Genomic DNA, 13,952 nt, shown 5'->3' with positions numbered 1-13,952 from the left:
AATTAAAATTTAAAACAGAGTAAACTATATTATATATTCTCAAAAGAAACATGTATATCTGGCTAAAAGGATGAAAAATTTGCCAAGTTATGATGATGTTTACTTCTGGAAGAGTAGGGAAGAGGTAAATTGTGCTGTGGTAAAAACAGAAAGGATTCTGATTTTTCCATAATCTTTAATTTTACTTTAAAAATCCATATTATGCATATGTGGGGAGCATTGATGATAATTTTATAAATTGTACAATTATAGATTATAATTTTAATTATATTTATATTATAAATTTATATTTGCATTATAAATTAGAATCTTATATAATCCTGTGCATTTACCTGTGATTTTAAAGATTTTGAACTAAAACAATATTTTCCATTTTTGTTAAGATCAAGGTAACCTAATAAAGTTAAAACTCTTCATAAAATTGCATGCATACTAAAAACATTACAACCCTTATTCGATCAAAGTTTAAACTAATGTCATGCACCCATCTCCCACAAATGGTGGCTTGATAAATGAATGAGCTTTTAAAATGCTTCAAATTTTTTCATCATGTGTCATGTCGTTGGTAATTATTAAGTGAATAACAAGCCAATGACCAACTTCAAAGTGCCAAGAAACATGACAATACTAAAATGAAGGAACCAGATGGAGGTGGGAGGGGGAATGTGCAGAAATGAATGCCTTTCCAATATTCCACACCAGGCTTAGCACACTGTCAATATTCAATAAATGTTAAACAACAATTGTAATGATGAGTACCATCTGCATGCCAAATTTAGAGTGGTAGAAACATACAGGATTGACAGCCCAAAGGCCAGACTCCACTTTCTGAATAGGCCCAGTGTGTACAACATTTTTCTTAGTGCAGTTAATAGCACAAATATTCTTTCAGTCACTCAGAAAAATAGTTCCAATTATCCCTAACTCTGCTCTCTGCATTTTCATTCACAAACCCTTTTTCAAAAATAACTGTCTTCATTTTGTCCCTCCTAAGTCATGCTTAACATTTCTGTCAATTGTTTCTATAAAAATTTCAAGTCTATGTATTATTTCATACTCAGAAAACTCTGACCATGCTATTTTATCTACAATGACAAAAACTTAATTTTTTAGTCCTATTTGTAAAATTTTGGAAGGCTTTAATTCATGTTAGCAACATAATGTTACATGATGTAAGAACTCCATTTATCTATCTATCTATCTATCTATCTGTCTGTCTTATGTCTGAACAAGGAAAAATGACAATCATATTTTTTTTTCAGTCTTTGGTTCCCATGAATAGAGACTAAATAGGCCTTGGAATTCTCTAGTTACAAGCTGTTTTCCCCATGAGAATGATTAATAGCCATTTTGTGTTTCCTATCTGCAAGCTGAAGGTTGAAACTGCTCTAAAGATATTCTCAAGATGCACAAGTTCTTTGGAAGCCTAAGATCTTTGAGAATGTAAGGACAAATTATCCAGAAGGAAACCCTGGGGACTGTACAAAAAGAAGGTAGCCCTAGAATCTGGTTTGGTGTGCTTTTCCTCAAAACTAAAAAGAGCAACCATATGGAGGGGTGACATCAGCAAGACTGCTGATTAGAGATGTCTGGTGCACTTCCCTCCAAAGCAGAAGAAAAAAACACAAATAAAAATAACACATATTCCACTGAAGCATTTGAAGGAGAGTGCCAGAGTACACTAGGAATGTGACAGAAATGCTATGGAGAACAGAGACCCAGGATAGCCTTGTAAAGAAGGGAACAAACCCAGAACATCTACCATCTTAACTGCCTAGTTGAGATAAACCCCCAAATACAAGAGATTTAATACGGGAATCCGTAATCAGGAGGTCCCCAGCAGCCTTCACTAACATAATGAGCAACTGACATATTTGCCGCTAGAGAGACCTAAAGTCCTCACAGCTCCTGCGTTCAAGTTGGGGTGCTTCTAAGGAATTCAAGCTGCTACATTACCCAAGAGAAAGGGGTCAACCTATCCTCTCCCACTAAGTTCCTGCTACATGAACAATTTTGGAATTCTACCAACACATGGTCCCAAGAAGCAGGCCAACCTGCCCCCCTATACATGGACCTAAAATGTACTGAGGGGGCTTTCTTTGAGTATCACAGCCCACAGAGGCCCTGAAAACTAGAAAACAGCCTGAATTACCTACTCACAACTGAAGGAATAACCAAGAGACCTGTGAGTGGCATAACCAAAGGCAATCAGCAAAAACAAAGGCAATCAACACAGTCCTCTGACACTGACAGGCTCCTTCTGAGCACACTGGTGAGGTTGGGTCCCTACACTGTCCTCTGACAAAGACAAATACACCATCCCCACTGTTGGGGGCACTGTTTCATGCTACCCAGGGCCATGAGAGTGATCTGGCTCCATGCAGTCCTCAGAAATCGGTGGGTACCCCATGCCCTACTACTATACACATAGTGCCAAACCCACCTGGGCCTTCCAGAACAGCCCCTCACCCATGGGTTTATTAGTAATTGACAATTTCTTGCTTCTGTTGTCACACCAGCCACATGGCACATGCCTAGGCCTACTAGAGTTGCCCCATTCCTACATGACCTACAGAAACTACAAGTACCTTTCACCTACGGCTGCAGATACTGTATCCAGAGCCACCAGAAAACCTGCCCTTCATAAGAAAGCTGAATCCCAGATCACAAAGCAATTCTGTAAACCACCCACACATCCACAAGTATCACTAGCCTGATTCTAGCTGGAAACACTACATAGAGACCAAACTGCTGTGCCCACCTAGAATTAAAGTGACAAAAAATATGAAAAACCAACATAATGTTATGCTTCTAAAGGATAAAATAATTCTAATGACAGATCTCAGGGAAAGGGAAATTAATAAATTACCTGAAAAATAAATTACCTGAAAAAATTTGAAATGGTGACTTAAAGGAAACTCAATGAGAATCAACACAAACTAGACATCTTAACAAAACTAGAAAATCAGCTCATGCTTTCAGTAAGAAAATTCAGCAGAGGTCAGAACCAAACAAAAATCTTAGAACTAAAGCAGTCAAGAAATTGCATTCAAAAATGTAGTCAAATGCCTCAACAATAGACTAGATCAAGCAGAATAACAACAACAACAAATTCTCAGCTTCAAGACACTTCTTTGAAATGTCTTCAAATATCTTTTGAAATATCTTTTTTTACTCAGATGAACAAGTTTAAAAAATAAGTAAAAAGGAATAAGGAAAGACTATGACACTTATGGGATAATACTAAGCAAATACTTGCATTATTATGTTCCAGACGAAGAGAAGAAGAAATAGTTATAGAAAGCCTACTTAACATAATAATAACTGAAATCATCAAAATTTTAAGAAAAATGTGAAAATCTAAGCCCATGTAGTCCAAAAAACCCAAACAGATTTTCCAAAATAAAAGTCTTCTTTGAGGCATAATATAGTCAAAGTGTTAGAAGTCTAGGAGAGAATTTTAAAAGCAGAAAGAGAAAAGCATCAGGACGTATATAAATGAAAAGCTGTATTCTCAGAAGAAACTGTAAAGATAAGGAAAGATTGGGATAAGGTATTTAAAGTCAAAACATAAGGAAGGGAAGAAGGCAGGCAGGCAGGCATACTAACATTTAGAATTAAAAGATAAATCTTTTCCAAGATAAGCAAAAATTGAGAAAACTTGCCACCAGACCAGTCTTAAAAGAAATGCTTACCACAATGTGGAGATTCCTTTGAAAACTTGGAATGAAACCACCATTTGACCCAGCTATTCCACTCCTTGGTCTATACCCAAAGGACTTAAAATCAGCATACTTTGTTGACACGGCCACATCAATGTTTATTTATAGCAGCTCAACTCACAATAGCTAAATTGTGGAAGCAGTCTAGATGCCCTTTAATAGATGAATAGATAAAGAAACTGTGGCATATATACACAATGGAATATTGATTACTCAGCATTAAAAGAGAATAAAATTATGGCATTTGCAGGTAAATGGATGGAGTTAAAGAATATCTTGCTAAGCGAAGTCAGCCAATCCCAAAATACCAAAGGCCAACTATTATTTCTGATAAGTGAATGCTGATCCATAATGGGAGAGGGGGTGGGCATGGGGAAAATGGAAGAACTTTGGGCAAAAGGGAGGAAGTGGTGGGGAGGGGACATGGGAGCAAGAAAGACAGTGAAATGAGATGGACATCATTACCCTAGGTACATGTATGATTACACATATGGTACAATGCTACATTGTGTACAACAAGATAAATGAAAAGTTGTGCTGAAATTGTGTACAACGAATCAAAATGCATTCTGCTGTCATATATACCTAATAATAATAAATAAATAAATTCTTATCAGAGTCCTATTTCCAGATGTGAAGGCTTTGTCATTAAAACATGTAAAACTACAAAACTCACTAGGAAAGCAGATATACAAAAGAGAAAAAGAATCACCTTATCCATACAGAAATCACCAAATCAAGGATAAATAAGAAAGTAAGGAACAAATGAAATAAAATGAAAGCAACCAGGAAAAAATTAATGATTTAATAGCAATATGTTCTTAACTATACAAAAGTTGAATGTAAATTAAAGTACCCAATTAAAAGATTAAGACTGGCAGAATGAATAATAAAACAAAATGTACTGTTATGCTGCTACAGTTCATGTGTTTTTAACTGTGCAGTAAAAACTTGTGAATTGAGGGATGAAGAAAGCTATTTCATGCAAACAGAAATTTAGGGGGTAGAAATAGCTATACTTATATTAGATAAACAGACTTTTAAAAGTAGAAATCTATTAATAGAGACAAAGATGGGCCTATAAAATGATTAAAGGACAATAATAATTATGAAAAATGAAAACATCAAAAGCTTTAAAATTTAGCATTTAAAACATAATCTTATCACCTGGGACATGCTGGCACAAACTGTAATCCCAGTGACTGAGAGACTGAGACAGAAGGATGGAAATATCAATGTCAGCCTCAGCAACTCTCATAATAAAAAATAAAAAGGGCTTTAGAAGTACCTCGGTGATAAGCACCCCTGGGTTCAGTCTCCTGTACCAAAAAATACCCTGGTACAAAAAAGATTGGAGTGTAGCTGGCCATGGTGGGGCATGCCTATAAATCCAGTGACTCTGGAGGCTGAGAAAGGAGAATCACAAGTTCAAAGCCAACCTCAGTAACTTAGGTCCTCTGCAACTAAATGAGACCCTGTCTCTAATAAAAAGTAAAAAGACCTGGGGATGAAACTCAGTGGTAAAGCATCCCTAGGTTAAACCCCTAGCACACAACCTCCTCCCCAAAAAATGTCATATAGGTGATAGTCTGATGCATTATTTGGGGAGATGACCAAGACTGACTCCAACATCATGCAGGATCTCACCTTATTGAGCACATGCTCAGGAAATGAATGCAAGATACACGTCAGACTACATCTCATCAGATCATTGCAAAAATTGACAATATTGGTAATCACACGGTTGGAGAAAAGCACTCCAGGCTCCATAATTTAGGCTAGGGTGGAAGACTTTGAAGAGTTGAAGGTTGCTAGTAGTTTACCCTGAAATTTGGAACACTGTTTTCCTAAACTAAGAATGGTTTCTTGCAGCTAACTACTATGTGTAGAAAGATTTTATATTATAAGGTGCATTCTTATGACATACCATGTAGTGAGTTTATGGAGTGATTTTCCCCCCAGTTTCTTGAATATAGTATCTTAAAGTCTTGACCCTGGTCTTAATTATTATTAAACACTAACTTGGAATAATGCCAATTATCTAGTACACTATACATTAATAGTGAAGGAAAAACTCAACATAATCATTTGATGCAGAAAAACATTTGAAAAAATCTAATACCTTTCCATACTTCAATTACACACACAAAACAAAGACAAAACAAAACTTCTTCAACATGATGAAGGGCATTTATGAAAAACCTAACATTATATTTATTAAAAGTTACAGCCAAAGAAATTAGGCAAGAAAAAAATTAAATATCTGATTGGAAAAAAAAGGAGAAAAATTATCTATTGGCAGATAGCAAGATCTTACATATAGCAAATCCTAAGCCAATTATGACACTGAATTCCTGTAAAGTCTTGGGAGGCTGTGTGGGAGGCTAAGAAAAGAGGACCACAAGTTGGAGGCCAGCCTGGTCAATTTAGTGAGACCATGTCTGAAAATAAAAAAGAGCTGGGACTGCTGTAGCTCAGTGGTACAGTGCATGCCTACCATGCAAAAGACCCTGGGTTGGATTTGATCTCCAGTACCACACATAATTGTTGAGAGCCACAGCCAAAGGGGCCCCAGCAAACTTCCAGCTGCCGGCTGATGATCCAGCTGCCAGCAAACTTCCAGTTGCCGGCTGATGATTGGCTCACAGTGGCCCCAGCAACATCTAGCTGATTGGCTCCTCTGCGGTGATGTTCATTGGGCTGTTTCCCTGCCCTTCAGACTGCCAGCTGATGATTGGCTCACAGCGGCCCCAGCAACATCTAGCTGATTGGCTCCTCCACGGAGCTGCTCATTGGGTGACTTCTTTGGCTCTGCCCACGCAACCCAGCCAATCGGCCTCAAGAGCAGGAGGATTGTGGGAGGTTGAGAGGCTGGTGTGGGGGAGGAGAGGCTTGTGGAAGCCGGTGGTGGCAGTTGGGCTCTGAGGGTTTTTTCCCTGAGGAGCTGTTTTGTTTGGCGTTTGTAGTTCTAAAAATAAAGTTAGTTTCTTTTTGACAAGTGGTTGCTGATTTGTGCCAAGCCAGACTTCGGCATTTGGTGGCTCGCACGAGGAGCAACTGAGGGTAAGTAAACTGCTCGCCCCTGAGGGCAGGGCGAGAGGATGGGTAGCCATTTTAAGTGTCCTCTTTTGTTTTGCTTTGTTTTTGTTTTAACTTTCCTGTCCCTGGAGATGAGTAAGAGGGAAGAAAAACCACTCACATCTGAGGAAAAACTATTTGCGTCTGAGGAACAGATAGGGAGAAAGGACGGATGCATATGTCAGGAGGATAGAAAGGCTGTTATAATGATTTTGTGTGGTTCCATTTTTATTGGGTTCTGTCTCGGTTTGGTTTGGTGTTATCTTGCTGGGTTGTATTATAGTAGAAATACGGGATCAGCAATTAGTAAAAAACAAACCGAAAGAGTGTTAAGTAAATTGTTAGAGGAAGGAAGCTTCCCAGTAAAATCAAGAGCAGTCAGGGCATACGTTGATGTAATACAAGAATATAGCCCATGGCTTTTTAAGGAGGAGTTGTTAGATATATCACAATGGAACCATCATGGTGAAGATTTAAAAAGAATAGAAAAGAACAACCCAGGGACTCTGCCAGTTGGCACATTGTCATTGTGGACGTTGGTATCTGGTTTGCTTAGTCCAAAGCCTTCAGTTCAGACAGAGGTAGAGGAAGAAGAAGACATATTGATTCAAGTAGAAGAGGAAGTCTCTCAAGTTAGTCAGAAAGAGGAAAAGATTCAAGTAAAAGAGAAGGTCTTTCGAGATAGTGAGACAGAGGAAGGAAGTTTAGAGCAGAAAAATCTATCAGGGGAAAAGTTAAAACAGGAGACTGCTAATAAGACCTTTTTATTAGAGAGCGTAAGTGTCCAACCAACAGCACCACCTCTACAGGAGACTGCTACTAACAGCATTCTATCACCAGAGGGCGTAAGTGTTCAACCAACAGCGCCACCTCTACTGGAGACTGCTACTAACAGCACTCTATCACCAGAGGGCATAAGTGTCCAATCAACAGCACCACCTCCATATGCTAGGAGACTCCCAACCCCCGCAGTTGATAGTTGGGATCCTGAGACAGGATCTCAAGTATGCCCTGTATTTGAGGTAGGAGGGCAGCGAACTTACCAGGGTTTAAATTTCAAATCAGTGAAGGAGCTAAAAGAGGCTGTAACAACCTATGGTCCTCAAGCACCCTTCACTGTAAGCTTGGTTGAATCCATTACCAACTTAAGCATGACGCCAGCAGATTGGGCTAGTATGTGTAAAGCTGTGCTAAATGGAGGACAATACCTGTTATGGAAGGTTGCCAATGAGGAATTTTGCAAGGAGACGGCTAGTCGAAATGCAGCAGCTGGTTATCCTCAGAGAAATCTAGATATGTTGTTAGGAAAGGGACCTTATGAGGATCGGCAGCAACAAAATGCATATGATCCTGGTGTATATTCACAAATTGCTGTAGATGCAGTTAGGGCATGGAAGACTTTACAAGAACATGGAGGTTTACAAGGTCAATTATCTAAGATAATACAAGGAGCTAATGAACCTTACGCTGAATTTGTAGATAGGCTTATTCAAACAGCTACCAGAGTTTTTGGGAATACAGAACAAGCAATGCCATTAATAAAACAACTGGCTTATGACCAAGCGAATCGTTGGTGTAGAGATATCATTAGACCATGGAAACAGGAAGATTTAAACACATATATTAAATTATGTAGAGACATTAATGAACAAGGGCAAATTGTGGCAGCTGCAGTAAAACAAGCTTTAGATGCCAGAGACATTAATGAACAAGGGCAAATTGTGGCAGCTGCAGTAAAACAGGTTTTAGATGCCAGAGACATTAATGAACAAGGGCAAATTGTGGCAGCTGCAGTAAAACAGGCTTTAGATGCCAGGCCAAGAACATGCTACAATTGTCAACAAACAGGACATTTTAAAAGGAATTGCCCCATAGGAAGAGGGTTTAACAAAACTAGGTATCAAACAAGTAGAATACCGGGTATTTGCCCACGATGCCGTAGAGGGAGACATTGGGCTAATGAATGCCGTTCTCAAACCACCATAGAGGGTACTCCATTATATTGGGCTAATGAATGCCGTCCTCAAACCACCATAGAGGGTACTCCATTATCAAAAAATGAACAAGGACAAGGTGTTTATCCACAATATCGTGGACAAAGGCATCGGGCTCCGTTGCCAAAAAATGAACAGGGGGCCCCAATGCTCCGGGGCCCCAAACCACAAATATACGGAGCACTGGAGGAACCCAGCAACCCCAGCAACCCCATCAAGGAAGTGCCCAGCACATCAGATCCCTCATCAGACAAACCAGAGGGAGCGCAGGGTTGGACATCTGCGCCTCCACCAAATCAGTACTAACTCCAGAGATGGGAGTTCAAATCATTCCCACAGGGGTAAAAGGACCTCTTCCCAAAGGAACAGTAGGCTTATTATTGGGACGCAGCTCTTCTACTCTAAAAGGACTTTTGATAAGTCTTGGGGTAATTGATTCCGATTATGAAGGTGAAATAAAAATTATACCAGTTCTCCAAAGGGTATATCACTAATTTCACCAGGAGATAGAATAGCACAGTTACTAATAATACCAAGCCTACATGATAAATTTTCCAATCATGCTGTAGAAAGAGGTTCCAAGGGATTAGGCTCCACAGGTGTAGATTGGGCTATGCTTTCTTTAAATTTAGATTCTCGCCCCATGCTAAAACTAAATATTCAAGGACATGAATTTAATGGGCTACTGGATACAGGTGCAGACCTTAGCATCATCTCTCGTCAAGAATGGCCAAAACATTGGCCATTACAACAAGCCACTCAATCGCTTCGAGGCCTAGGAGTGGCGACTAATCCCGATAGAAGTGCAATGCTATTAGATTGGAAGGATCCTGAAGGATGTGAAGGAACTATACAGCCATATGTATTGGATCATCTTCCCGTAAATTTATGGGGATGAGATGTCTTAGATCAATTAGGTTTGACATTAACAAATAATATCAATCAAAATGCACCCACTATTATGGCTAGACAAGGTTTTAGGAAAGGAAAAAGATTAGAAAGACAAGAACAATGTATAGCAGCACCAATACAAATAGATCAAGGAACAGACAGACATGGGTTGGATTTTCACAAAGGGCCACTGAGACAATAAAAATTACATGGAAATCAGAAAGACCAGTATGGGTTCCTCAGTGGCCCTTGACTAAAGAAAAGACACAAGTAGCCCATGATCTGGTCAAACAACAATTAGCGGAAGGACATATACAACCTTCTGTATCTCCCCATAATACTACCATTTTTGTCATCAAAAAGAAATCTGGTAAATGGAGATTACTGCAAGATTTAAGAGCCATTAACAATGAAATGGTCATTATGGGACCTGCTCAATCGGGGATTCCTCAATTGTCTGCTTTGCCAAAAACTTGGTATGTTTTAGTTATAGATATTAAAGATTGTTTTTTTTCAATTCCAATTCATCCTGAGGATAGTCCACGTTTTGCATTTACTATCCCTGCACTAAATCATGAAGGTCCTGATCAGAGATATGAATGGAAAGTACTCCCTCAAGGGATGGCTAACAGCCCAACTATGTGTCAAATTTATGTTAACAAAGTAATCCAGCCACTTAGAAATCAAAATCCTGAACTACAAATATTTCATTATATGGATGATGTATTATTAGCACACAAAGCTAAAAACACATTGCTAGAATGTTATGTCACACTTACAAACTTATTAAAAAATTATAATCTAGAGATAGCAATAGATAAAGTACAATTAAATTTTCCAATTAATTATTTAGGAGTTCTATTATCCTCAACCATGGTCCGTCCACCAAAAATTCAAATACGAGTAGATCAACTCAAATCACTTAATGACTTTCAAAAGTTATTAGGAGACATAAATTGGATAAGGCCTTATCTAGGTATTCCAACAGGAGAATTGGGACCTTTATTTGATATCCTAAAAGGTCCATCAGATCCAAATTCACCCCGAATGTTAACGCCTGAAGCAAGAAAGGCATTAAAAATCATTGAAACATATATGGAAAATATGCATTTGGATAGAATTGATATAAGTTTGCCTTTATTATTTATTGTACTACCAACAAAAAATATTCCTACAGGAGTATTTTGGCAAGAAGGTCCATTATTATGGATACATTTATCTTATTCTCCTAACACTATTCTTACTAGGTATCCTGAGGCTGTAGGACAATTAATACTCAAAGGAATAAAAAAAGCAAAGGCAGTGTTTGGAATTTCTCCCCATAAAATTATTACTCCATATACCATGAATCAAATTGATGAATTAGCTAATGAGTTAAATACTTGGGCAATAATAATGTGCAAATCTAATGTTTCATTTGATAACCACTTACCATCTAATCCTTTATTGTCTTTTTGGTCATTGCATCCTGTAATTTTTCCAAAAATGACAAGAAAAACACCTATCATGAATGCTCCAAATATATTCACTGATGGGTCAAATAATGGTACAACAGCAATAGTTACACCTGATCAAACTTTTACATTTTTAGTACCCAAACAATCAGCTCAAAAGGTAGAGCTTAATGCAGTATTACAAACTTTTGTGATGTTTAAAGATTCTGTATTTAATTTATTTTCTGATAGCCAGTATATAGTTAATGCTATAGTATCCCTTGAAGATGCTGGTAGGATTTCCCCTTCTTCTACTGTTTTCTCTTTGTTTTCCACTATACAAAGTTTAATCTGGGACAGAAAAGATCCATTCTTTATAGGACATATCAGGGCACATACAGGATTGCCTGGAGCCCTTAGTTTGGGCAATGATTTAGCAGATAAAACTACACATGACATACATATTTTCTCTACACTAGAAGAAGCTATAAATTTTCATGAAAGATTCCATGTCAATGCTAATACTTTACAAAAGCGTTTTAAAATAACTAAGGAACAAGCTAGACAAATCATAAAACAATGTCAAAATTGTGTGACCTTTTTACCACAAGTTAATCTTGGAGTCAATCCTAGAGGATTGATGCCTAACCATATCTGGCAGATGGACGTCATACACTTGCCAGAATTTGGAAAATTAAAATATTTGCATGTTACAGTTGATACTTCTTCTGGATTTTTGATGGGCTCCCTTCATGCCGGCAAAAAAACTAAAGATGTTATAGCTCATTGCTTACAAAATTTTGCCACTGTGGGCATTCCAAAACAGTTAAAAACAGATAATGCCCCTGGTTATACGTCTACTTCTTTTAAACAATTTTGCTCATCATTTGGCATTACTCATATAACAGGAATCCCATACAATCCACAGGGACAAGGCATAGTTGAAAGAGCTCATCAAACTATTAAAATGTACTTATTAAAGCAAAAAGATGGAATTGGGAAGGGGTATATATTCCCCAAAGATAAACTTAAAATAACCCTTTTTACTCTAAACTTTTTAAATTTGGATTCATCAGGACTTATTGCTGCAGAAAGGCATATGTGTCCAAAAAATGTACATAAGCCCAAGGTACTTTGGAAAGATATTCTAACAGGACAATGGAAAGGTCCTGACCCAGTAATTGTCTGGAATCGGGGGTCTGTTTGTGTGTTTCCACAGGAAGAACAGCAGCCGATTTGGATTCCAGAGAGATTAACCAAGGTTCTGACCCAGAACAGCAGCCGATTTGGATTCCAGAGAGATTAACCAAGGTTCTGACCCAGTGATTGTCTGGAGTCGGGGGCCTGTTTGTGTGTTTCCACAGGGAGAACAGCAGCTGATTTGGATTCCGGAGAGATTAACTAAAATCCTGACCCAGTGATTGTCTGGAGTCGGGGGTCTGTTTTTGTGTTTCCACAGGGAGAACAGCAGCTGATTTGGATTCCAGAGAGATTAACTAAAGCGATTTCTACAGACCAAAAAGAAGATGATTTAGCTCAAATCCATAATAGCTGATATCCAAAACTCCAATTTGGCTATCCTTACATCTGCGACAGAACCAGGATGCTTTTTTCAATATCTATTTTATTATTGCCCTTTCCCATATCATGAAGTTCTATTTTATTTTTTTTGAGCTCATACAGACCTAGGTTAATGTTTTGCTGATCAGTTCTAATTTTTTTTGACTATAGAGTTTTTAAACATTGCAATAGAGATTTTACATGTAAAAAGTTATAAGGCCTTTACTATTATGTTATGTGTTGTATGTATTATATTATGTGTGCACACTTGTGTTTTGTGTTATATGTTTGAATGTACGTATGTCCAATGTACGTATTTCCATATATCATATATGATGAGCGCTCATGAAAAGATGGATCCAAATATTTTTTTTTATTCACGTGATTTAAATGGTTTAATTTAAATTGGGTAAATAACTGTTAAGAATTGTTTTAATATGTAAACAAAAAAGGAGGTTAACAGATCTGTTTGTTTACTCTCACCTTTCGTTTTCATTATATTTAATAATTCTCTTCACTATAATGTAAATTGTTAAGAAAATTGTTTTCTTTTAGTGCCTTCTGGAATGTTACCTAATTTTTTCTTTAGCCATTATTGCCAGAATTTCTATCTTCAGATGAAGATAATATAAATTGTTAAGAAAATTGTTTTCTTTTAGTGTCTTCTGGAATGTTACCTAATTTTTTCTTTAGCCATTATTGCCAGAATTTCTATCTTCATCCCAGTGCCGATGAAGATAATATAAATTGTTAAGAAAATTGTTTTCTTTTAGTGTCTTCTGGAATGTTACCTAATTTTTTCTTTAGTCATTATTGCCAGAATTCCTATCTTCATCCCTGTGCTGGTGAAGACAAAGATAAAACTAATCTACAGTTTCTGCAATAGCCATCACTGAACTGCTTACAGAACTTGCACTGAACTGCTTACAGAACTATGTGTCACTTGTATGCATTGTGAACTATCTGTTGGTGCAGCGACTTGTGGTAGTGTTGGGGTATTTTTGCTGATGATATCATCGGTGGTACAATTTTCCCAAAAGGAGCCGTCAATTGACTTGGTATATCTTCCTCCCTTCTGCTTGTCATGATCATTCAGCTAAAATTTGGGGGTCAACAGAGGTGAGGCAAAGAACCTCACCCCCCCCCCACTGAGACCTCTCCACAGGTGTGGCTGTATACTGGACCGGTAGTCAATGACGGGTAAGATCCAATTACAATGGTACCAACCTAAGACAGGAGGCTGACGCCCTGAGGTCAGCTCATCCGAAGACGGG

General features: G+C 37.9%; 1 protein-coding gene across 1 annotated transcript in view; it reads right to left on the bottom strand.

Annotated features, from left to right (window-relative positions):
- The window catches only part of LOC144373819 (uncharacterized), a 98,146-nt gene that overhangs the window by 18,545 nt on the left and 65,649 nt on the right, over window positions 1-13,952 (bottom strand). The gene's annotated exons all lie outside the window — the stretch shown is intronic.

The sequence above is a fragment of the Ictidomys tridecemlineatus genome, unplaced genomic scaffold (assembly GCF_052094955.1).
Source record: "Ictidomys tridecemlineatus isolate mIctTri1 unplaced genomic scaffold, mIctTri1.hap1 Scaffold_50, whole genome shotgun sequence".
NCBI lineage: Eukaryota > Metazoa > Chordata > Mammalia > Rodentia > Sciuridae > Ictidomys > Ictidomys tridecemlineatus.
Note: the sequence above shows the minus strand (reverse complement) of the source record. Positions and strands in the feature narration are given on the sequence as shown.